This window comes from Anas acuta, chromosome 1, assembly GCF_963932015.1.
Source record: "Anas acuta chromosome 1, bAnaAcu1.1, whole genome shotgun sequence".
Classification (NCBI taxonomy): Eukaryota; Metazoa; Chordata; class Aves; order Anseriformes; family Anatidae; genus Anas; species Anas acuta.
The window spans coordinates 113,564,215-113,574,162 of NC_088979.1; the positions used below are offsets into that span (position 1 = coordinate 113,564,215).

Consider the following 9,948-nt stretch of genomic DNA (forward strand, 5'->3'; position numbering starts at 1 on the left):
CGTGCACGTTAACAGACCCAGTGAATTAGTGAGTTAAGTCTTCTCAACCACAGCCTGAAGCTGGAACTCCCCTGACTGAGCACCTGGAGTTTGGTTTCACTTCTCTAAGAGCTCTTGGCACATATCTGCAGCATGGGACTAAGGCTGCCTCCTGATAGCACTGACTTGTGTCATGTGTGAGTAGTTAAGTATGACAGGAAGAGACTCCTGAGTACATCAGGTCAAGCCTATTTAGTTGCTACTCTGAGCAAAAGCCAACTGAATCCTGGCCACTTGCCTAAGTCAACGTACTCTGCTTTATATCTGAAAGCAGCTGAGAAAAAAATCAAGTAAGTAATGCCTCCTGTGAAGCACACCTGCCATTACCTTTGCATCTCTTAAAATATTACACTCCCTGCTTTTTCTTGTCCTCCAAATGTTCTGTGTCCAAATCCTCTTGGGGGGGGAAGGGATGAAGGCTTTCAGACCTATCTGTTGTAAAGGTGTGTACTCAGCCAGAACACTAGTTTATATCTATTGTCATTTTGTTTGCATTTGGGAACATCAATAAGGCTGTCACAGCATTATTAGGTAATACGACTTAATTTCTTTAGGGGGTTGTGTAGATAGATCTGTATGTTTCTGTCATGGGATGTTTCTAATGAACTAGAAGGCAGTGCAGTCTTTTGTGTTGTGTGTTGTTGTTAGTTGTTGCTTCATTGTTTTGTGTTTTGTTTTTGTTTTTTTTTGCTTTTTTTTTTTTTTTTAAGTATCTGACTACTCAACTTTTTAGGAACTATTTACTGTTAGAATTAATGAAGTAGCTACTTGAACTGCAAGACTCTTGCAAAGATACCAGGCTCGTTTTAAATTGTTTCTGAGATGCGATGATAAATACCTGATATTTTTGCCACTTTGAAGAAGAAAATTAGCTTTACTTTTAACAAGAATTTAGAAAAGCATACAGTTGTATTAGTTCTCACATTAGAATCTGAGACTGTAGTTAATCCTGTGCTTTTCAGATTTATGCTTTTGATTCCCACAGTGACCACAAATCTGCTCCTGAAAGCTTTTCTCTCTTGCTTGTCTCAGTCAGATCCCACACTCTGTTTTTCAAGGTGACATGCAGCTCTTTAGACATAGGGGGAAGTGAGGAAGGAAAGGAGAGGAGGAATCATTCCATTATAAATTGGTGTAAAAATGAAATAAAACACTAAGGTGTTACACAGAAAATATTGATTCTCACAGAGTATTACAGGAGCAGTGCATCTCCACCTTTCGTGTCCTCCTAATCCTATTAGATAACACCATGAATAAGTAGCTGGCACAATAACAAAAGCCAAATAAATGCTTTTGAACTGTTGGAAGTATGAGGGAGGTGGGGGGGAGCGGAGGTGAAGAGAAGTATAAAGCACTGGAAGTCTGACAAGAAGCCAGGAATGTAATGCCTCTAGTCATCTTCATAATGGCCATCACTCAGATGTGTCTGTTTTAGACTTGGGAAGATTCTCCCAGTGGTATTAAATCCACCGGAGACTTTGATTTCAGTATCATCTTGCATGAAAGTTCTTATGAATTTCTGCTTTTCTCAGTATTTTGATCTTTCTTTCTCAGCTAAACTAAGAAAGGTGCCTATCTGGGCTCTGCAATTTGAATATTTTTTAAAATAATGTGATTCTGATTGCATATCTCTCTTTTTCAAGGTGTCCTACAACTTAATTATTAAGAACAAGGAGGTTGTGGGGTACTTCTGTTACCTCAGAGCCCCTCCTCCTCGGAACTCCTTTGCAGCAGAATTTTCTGGTAAGCATCCTGTGCATCCAATAACTTTTGGGGTTTTGCCGTTTTTCTTTTTATTCTAATGACTATATTTGTGTAGCTCAAAGTATCTACATAGCATTTGCCTCCCATTCCACATAGGAAACTGAGACAGAGAAAAATGAGTTGCACTCAAGACAACAATGTCAGCATAGGAATATGATTTATATTTGAGTCCACATCTTTTCTGTCTCGTGACTTGTACCATCCTCTTCTTTTCCAGCTGACTAGGTCAATTGTCCTTTAGTGGAGGGAAACACATTGAAGCAGTACAATGTTCCTTTCAGATGCAAACTATAAAGAGTTTCCTAGCTGCCTAACTCCAAACCAGCAAACCTATACCTGTAAATCACACCTGTATTAAGAGATTTTCCAAAATAAAGATTCTTGTGTGAACTAACTGAACTTCTGAAAATTCAGATGCAGCTGAAGGCTATGACTCCAGTTACAAGCAGAACACAAACCCAGGTTACCAGAGAGGAAAGAGAAAGAGCAGTTGGAAGGTTTCTTTGTGGCAAATCAGACCCACAGTTTGGGAAGGAAGTGAAAATGCACATCTTTGTTAAAAATGTTACAAAAAAATCAACACCTCTAAGCAGCAACTGTAAGCACTTTTTCTTTGTAAGTCTTTTTGTTTGTTTTTTGTTTTTGTTTCAGAGCACCTTGCTAAAATCTTATAGTACTAAAAAGGAAAGGTGTTGCCAGGGCTTAGGACACCTTTGCGAACTCTAAGCCCATAGCCGTACATGTACAACCATCGCCTGCCAGCTGTATAGCACAAGTGTGGCAGGGAATATAGGACTTTTTTTCCAAGACGTAAACTTGTGCTATTTTGGTAAATAAGAAGTTACTTTCAGTGAACTGATATGTGAAATACATGGTCTATTCACAACTCTGCCAGTGGCAAGACTTCCGGCAGCTGCAAAGTTTCTACCTGCTATAAACCCATGACTAGAGGACACCTTTGTGCCAAAACAGGAAAGTTGTACGGGAATGTGGGCAAACTCGGGAATTATTCATGGTCACACTGAGTGTCAGCCTGTGGATAAACAGGTTTTCAGTATTTCAGGATTTCAAACTTGCATTGCTACTCCTGCAAGTTTGAAGATTTAATATTATGGTGAATTTAGCTTTTATTCATTGGATGCCAAATAATTGTTGTTTTTTTTTCATCTTGTGTAAACATCCTGTTTTTTAACTGTATATTGAGGAGAAAAGCTTGTAAATGGAGGTTAGCAAAATCCTATCATATATGTAATTGTGGTTTGCTTCCAGATATGAAGGTGATTTTAGGTGTGCTACCTGGCAAGCATGAAGTGCCCTTTTCCTTGGCTGAGGATTCTTCACTTCCAAGAAGACCCCACCACTCAGAAGATTGCTTTCAGACTTTACTTCCCATTACTATTGGATATGTTGTGTTTAGTGCCAGCCTGCATGTGCTCAGGTGACAAGGTTAGTTTCTCCTAGATGTTGTTTAACGTGTTCCAGTAGATGTCAAATTCGACCTCAAAGGGAGACATGAAATCAAACATAAAGCAAGCATTGCAGATGTACCATATTTAACATAGGCTGTGCTGGGAAATGCCTGTGTTGTCATATAGTCTGTAGAAATACAAAGCACATATCACTTAAAAGGTCCAGGTTTGTTGTTATGCTGATTTTATAGCTCTTCAGATACTGTTTCATTGTCCTAAGTTTTCATCGTAGGTTAGAGCATCATTTATATCCTGGTGTCATCACTCACTAGTGTTACTCTCTAGTGGCTTTAAAATAGCTGTGATTAGAAGCCTGCTTATTAGGATGGGGGAAGCAGCACTATTAATATTGTGTAGCACTTGTCTGCCTCAAGAGCCACCTGAGAGCAGACTGAGGTTAAATAGTTGTCCAACTGTTGTACAGCAACAACTAGTGTAACAAAAACTAAACCTTCCACATTCAGAAATGGATTGAAGTTGATATAGATTAAACACCAGAGCTGGATACTCAAAGTCATTTTCTGTGCTCCATCCATTGAAGGAAGATTGTGTAACTTGCCTTTTCATAGAGTCAAGTGCAGTAGTACTTGATGGTTTTTGGAGTACTTCCACTAGCACTGACAATTGCAGGCAAAGCAGCAGCTGCCACCTTCATGGTCACGCCTCAGAGGGATGTTACACATGTGCTCATCATAATGAGATAATAAAATTACAAATTACTACTCTGTTTGGATTAATATTAGAGAAGGATTTGAGAGACCTCACTCCAAGTGAGCATCTTTGTGGGAAAGTCCTTTGAATGTTTCCTGGCTTCTCTGGATGCTGAGGGAAGTATTGCATTTTTCCAAGCTATCTGAGGGCTAGGAGGTTTTATAGTGAATTATTTTCAAAGTAAGTTAATGGTTTCCCAAATGTAATGTGGAGCTGCAAAGGGTGCTTCCAAGTACTAGTTCAGAGAGGTTTTTGCCACCTGAGGTATTGTGAGATACTTTATATCAGGAAAACATCCTTGTGCTCCTTAAGCTCTTGAATATTTTTGAAAATTTAAATTCACGTTCAACTGCTCAAATATTACAGCTGAAAACTGTCCTATCCTTACTAGTTGCTTGATTCAAGAAAACTGTGCCTTTTCTGCATATTTTTTAGTCAAAACTAACTAAAGATTTCTTCACCAGAGGTTGAGAGACAACAAAAGTGTCTGATATCCCTCCTCTTAGAGGTGACTAATTTGGGTGTGTTGGGAGAATGTAAAACCAAATAAAGGGACTGAAATAAGTCTTTTTGCAGAAGTATCTGGAGTAATCACTGCAATGAATGAAAAATGATTTTTAAGTTAGGGGTCTGAATGTTTCGGCTTCTATGGAAAGCAGCTGGTTTGCAATTGCTTTTTGTTTCCATGCTCCCTTATTATAGATGTCTGAAAATTACTTTGTTGTGAGTGCCTGAGGAGGAGTGTTGCAGAAGGTTTTGCTTCCCTTTCTTTCTGAAAAACAAGCTGGTGAAATAGAGTTAAGCATTCATCACAAATTTAAAAACTCTCACATGAAATCTGGAATGTAACTTGTAACTATAATTTTAGATGTTATGACAGAACTGAATCAGTGCCCTAGAAACGATGTACTTGGTGAGTATTTGAAGTGTACAGAAATTGCCTTGCTTCCAGGGAAGGAAATGAAGTATAAAAGCTTTAGATCTAGCCCAAGATTCCCAGCTCTTGGACTCTCAGGTTTAAATCTGAATGCGTTTTATTCTCATTATTGGAATAGGGTGTAAATGGAGTTCTTAAAAGATTTGACACAATGTATGGCCTGTCATAGCAGTTAAGGATACAGTATGCAATTATGTCATAGAAGTTTGTGATGCCTTATTACCTTTTGAACCAGTAAATGAAGTTTTTAATTACTGAAGTGCTGTGTCTGAAGACAGCTAATACTTGATGTTCCAAGAGCTGATAAACATTTGCTGTGACTTATAAGCCATGGATTTTCTCTGGTGTTGCAAACAGCTTGTAAAAGAAAAGAAAAAAAAAAAAGTCAACATTTATTTTCCTAGGTGTTAAGAAAGAATCTGCATCCCATTGGTAGTCTGTAAATCATTTACTATTTCTGGTGTTTGGCTTCCTCTACTGCACTGCATCAGTCCGATATGGAATAACAATGCTCTCCTGAACTAGAGAACAGTAAATGACAAGTGGGAAGGGCAGCTGTTAAACACTATGAAAAATGTGTTTCAAAGTGGTCAGAATTCTTGAAGCTTGTTAAGATTCTCTGAAATAGCTTGGAGGTTCACCAAGCAAAACTATCATCTGCAGTGACCTGAAGGAGGCACTCTTATCCAGAATTCAGTTTTAATAAGTATTTCTTCTACCTCAGAGGCAGACAGACCAAAAGTCCAGCTGAACACTATTAAATAGACCCTAAAGCCCCTAAGAAGTCTTGTTTTAGTATGTGAAACTATGGAAAGATTCCAAATTTTCACATCTCTCTTACAAACCTGAATGTCTGGTCAAGATCATGAAGAAAATGTCAGTGTTTCCTATTAAATATATATCTACATTATTTTTATTTATCTGAAGTCTGGAAATGGAGAAAGCATAAGACTCATAGCTATGCAACAGGAAAAAATATGCACATTCCCTGAAGACTGAAATGCAGTATCAGGCTGTTTGAGGCCATAAAAAGCTGTTGTTGAAAATGATAGCTTTTTTAAAAGTGAGGCTAACAGAGAGGTTATTTCTAATTCAGAAGAGATCGGTTTGCTCTATTTTATATGCATGATAAGTAGAAAGATGATTTGGGAGTGTAGGTAAGAGCAAGTGAAACATAACCAGCTGAAGACTAATACATCCCACATTTTACTAAATCAAGGAGAAAAAGTAATAAGCTGGTACGGACTTTGAGCAGCCTCTGCCTACTATATACAGGCAAGCTGATCAGAAGACGTGTGTTTTATGTTTCACATGTTACTTTTATATAAACTGCTATGAAAGTATGACTTAACTGGAAATGGGTCCTGTCCCACTCCCGAAAGTGAAGGAGATGGCTCAGAGCCAGGGCAGGAGCTGCTCTTCAAACTGGGTAAAAAGGACAGGATACAGTACATGCATGAAGCAGGTTACCTCACAATTCCTGTGGTTTTACACATACCAAGGACTCTGCGTGGTCTACTTGCACTGTGGTATCCAGATCTTAAAGTGCATATATAGTTACATGTATTCCTACGACACAGAGAAGAGCCAGTACTTCCATTTTATAGACAGAAACTGAAACAAAGAATAGTCGTCTGCTCATCCCACAATTAACAAATGTCTTCAAAGCCTGAGTTCATCCTTCCTATACCTCACATCTCAATACAGCGAGTGTATGAGAAGATGGGGGTGAATTTAGATTTTTCAAGTTGTTTTTTGTTTGTCTTTTTTGTTTTCAAGAAATGCTGTGGGAGAAACCTCAGACCTTTATAGGTTCAGTGAGATATGAGAGTATGTTTTGAGGATTGTGGGCTTGAAATAACCAGCCTATCCATCTTGCAAGACCAGTTATCCAACCTGTACCTTGCCTGTTCACCTAGGAGAAGGTTGTAGGAAACAACATCAAGCACTTTGCTGAAGTTCAGGTAAAAATATCCACTACTTTCCCAAGTCAACAGAAAATGTTATTTTGTTGTAGAAGGGGTGATCAGGTGAATCAGGCATGATGTGCCTTTGGTAAACCCACGTTGGCTTCACTCAGTCACCTGCTTGATTTGGTTTAGAATGGTTTCTAGGAGGACTCTTGATTACTTTCACTGAACCATAGAATAGATTGTGTTGGAAGGGATCTTAAAGATCATCTAATTCCAATCCCCCTGCCATAAGCAGGCACACCTTCCACCAGCCAGGTTGCTTAAAGCCCCATCCAACCTGGCTTCGAACACTTCCAGGGATGGGGGTGTTCCCAGAGACTGAAGTAAGACTAAGGGACTCCTGGCTCCTCATTTGGGCCTTCTCATAGATGGCTATGGCATTTATGATATGAATTCCAGTCATCATTTGGGGCAGACTTCTCTGGCTTCCTAAAGAACAAAGATTTATTCTAATTGTAAATTATGTCCTGCAGTATATTGACTCTTCTTTAGCTGATCTCCCTCCCTTTTTTAAGATTTGTTAGGGTTATGTGATAGGGAAGAGATGACCGTATGTGGGTTAGATTCCATCAGCACGCTATTTGCTTAATCTAATCTGCACTGTCTTTTTTAAACTGACATTCGCCTCTACCCAGCAAAGTTAGAAGAGTATCCAGGTCATGTAAAACAGTTTTATTTCCAGGATCCTTGCTGTAAAATGTAAAATTCTCCTTTCTTTAAACACAGGTTCTATATACATCCCATAGTGACAAAACATGCAATATACCATCTGTTGAAATTTTAAATTGCTTAACTTCTTGGAGTAAAGGGTTACACTTTGCAGCCTGTAATGACCCTAAAAATGATACTCCCATAAACATCAGTAGAAGCACTGAATACAATGGAGAGGGGAAAAAAAAAAATAATAATCTTGCCTGAGGTAATCCTGCAGTTTTTGTGCATTCTGGTTAGGATTCAGCAAGGCACTTAGTTTTGCATATGTTTTGTCTTGCATGTATATAGTGAACTCAGCAAGGGTATTTGCATCGTTGAAGGTAAGGATGTATTACAGCGCTCTGCCAGATGAGATTCATACCAGTCCTTACCTGTCAAGATCCTGCTTACTGTGAAAAACACGGCAGGTCTTCCAGGAAGAAACACCCCGCTCACACTGGAAAGCAGTGCTTTACTGTCCAGAAATCACCAAATCTACCTGCCTACATGTTATGAGTTCTCCTGATGGGCTATAAATATGTAACTAACAGACAGAAGATTGTGTATGTGCAGAATAGTGCAATGTGACTAACTCATTAATTCTGTCTCAAACACCACTAGGATAAAGGTTCATTTCAAAAGAAAGACTTCCACCTACTGACAATCCCTAGTTTCTTGAGATTAACAGGTCGCACACAAATGCAGATGCCATCAAGCCACTTTACGTAAATGTTGATAGATTCTCTCCTGCCACCACCAATCACATTTCTCCTAAAGAAATCATTCGACAGCCTTTGTTGGGGAATCAGTGAAGCTTATTTCTAGATCTTTTATTCCTGACTTGCATTCGTTTCATAGCAAATTATTTCCTTCATTCTAAAATTGTTCTCTTCCTTGAAAGGAAGTGAAAGGCGAAATGCTTTTCAGACAAAACATTAGGCAAGTTTTTTTAATCAGCTATTACATTCTTTCTCCATTCTTTAAAATCTTGTTTAGATTTAATACCTATTTTTTAATGTTATAGATCCTGTGAAAAATCAAGAAGTCTTTCCAGACAACCTATTATTCTTAATGTTTACATATACCACATTGAACAGGAGATGGGAGGACTGTAATGAACAACGGCAGAGTAATGAAATAAGCCCACGGATATAACCCATCTGTAGGTAAATAATTTTCAACCAACCTCTAGCCTGAGGGAGATCATGTTTCATTTAGACATTGAATGAGCTAGCTGCATCAGCAAATCCATCTCTCAGATGGATTCCATAAAGTAGTCTGCAGGCAAAGAAAATCTGCTGATCAAAACTTGTGTTTTTAAAATGTTTGCACTGGTGTGATAAACCACAGTGAAGTATAGCTGATGCGTCTTGGTGTGAGGAAAAACATAAGTGATATAAAGGTTCTGGTTTTGTTGTTTGTGAAACTTTCTGTTTCAATTGCAGCTCACTAAGTAACTCTGTCCTTCCTGTTGAAACAAGATTTTATGGTCCAGTACATAACTGAGTACCATGCTCTAATGGTTTGCTTGTTTCTTGTTTTGTTTTCCTTCAAGAGCTTAGACTATAGAACTTTTTCCATTTGTTTCCAGGTTTTAGCAATCCAGAAGAGTTACCTGTAAGCAGTACCTGTGTGATGGTTGGCATGGCTGCAGTAAGAATACAGCATGTTTCTAAGGAAGACACCCTATACTAGCATATTAAACATGGAAAATCCTCCAGTTCAGGGCATCACACACGACCCTTTGCAACCAGTGCAAGTTGAGAAGAGAAGAACTAGTGCAAGTCATCTAAACCTCATTAATCCCCAAGACCACTTATTTGTTGGAAGCTGTTCAGTCTGAAAATTGAAATGCTTGGAATTACAGTGGACCGGTGACCAAAAAATAAAAAATATTTTTAAAAAATGAAGTGTTCACCAAATGTAAGAGGTACTGTCTTCAACTTAGTTAATACTGCTGACTACTTGGAATTTATGAGACCTCTGAGAGACTCTTTGAGACTCTATGCTTTGCCAATAATTGTAATATTTGTTGTCAGAATAAGCCCAAAACCAAGGAACAAGTGTTCAAATGATCCTGCTTTATTTAGGACATTTAAATGTTTGACTTGTCTATGCTGAACTGAGCTAAAACAATTAGCTCAGTATTCAGTAGTTGCTTCAGTGGCTTCTGGGGGCCTAAGAAGAAAGATATAGCACAATAAAGTGCTAAATTTTAGGAGTTCTAAATTTAGGAGTTCTCTAACAATGTGTGAAGAGCTACCCACCACATTCTGTGTCACAGAGTTCTTCCTCCAACCAGTGTATATGTATGAAATATAAACAGAAGTTTAAGTCTTCTCCTGAATGGTCTTAGGAGACC

The 9,948-nt window shown here is 38.5% G+C and overlaps 1 long non-coding RNA gene across 5 annotated transcripts; it reads left to right on the top strand.

The window, feature by feature from the left end:
* The first annotated feature begins 357 nt into the window (after nucleotides 1-357).
* On the top strand, nucleotides 358-9,537 carry LOC137862079 (uncharacterized). Of its 5 annotated transcripts, XR_011100054.1 has the most exons (5): nucleotides 368-570; nucleotides 1,683-1,782; nucleotides 3,073-3,249; nucleotides 8,611-8,752; nucleotides 9,178-9,537. It is a non-coding gene; the product is annotated as an uncharacterized lncRNA (long non-coding RNA). The 5 variants fall into 5 exon arrangements; XR_011100052.1 differs by lacking the exons at nucleotides 8,611-8,752; nucleotides 9,178-9,537 and adding an exon at nucleotides 1,025-1,097 and having other exon boundaries at nucleotides 358-570; nucleotides 3,073-5,179; XR_011100053.1 differs by lacking the exons at nucleotides 8,611-8,752; nucleotides 9,178-9,537 and adding an exon at nucleotides 1,025-1,097 and having other exon boundaries at nucleotides 359-482; nucleotides 3,073-5,179.
* The last annotated feature ends 411 nt before the right edge of the window (nucleotides 9,538-9,948 follow it).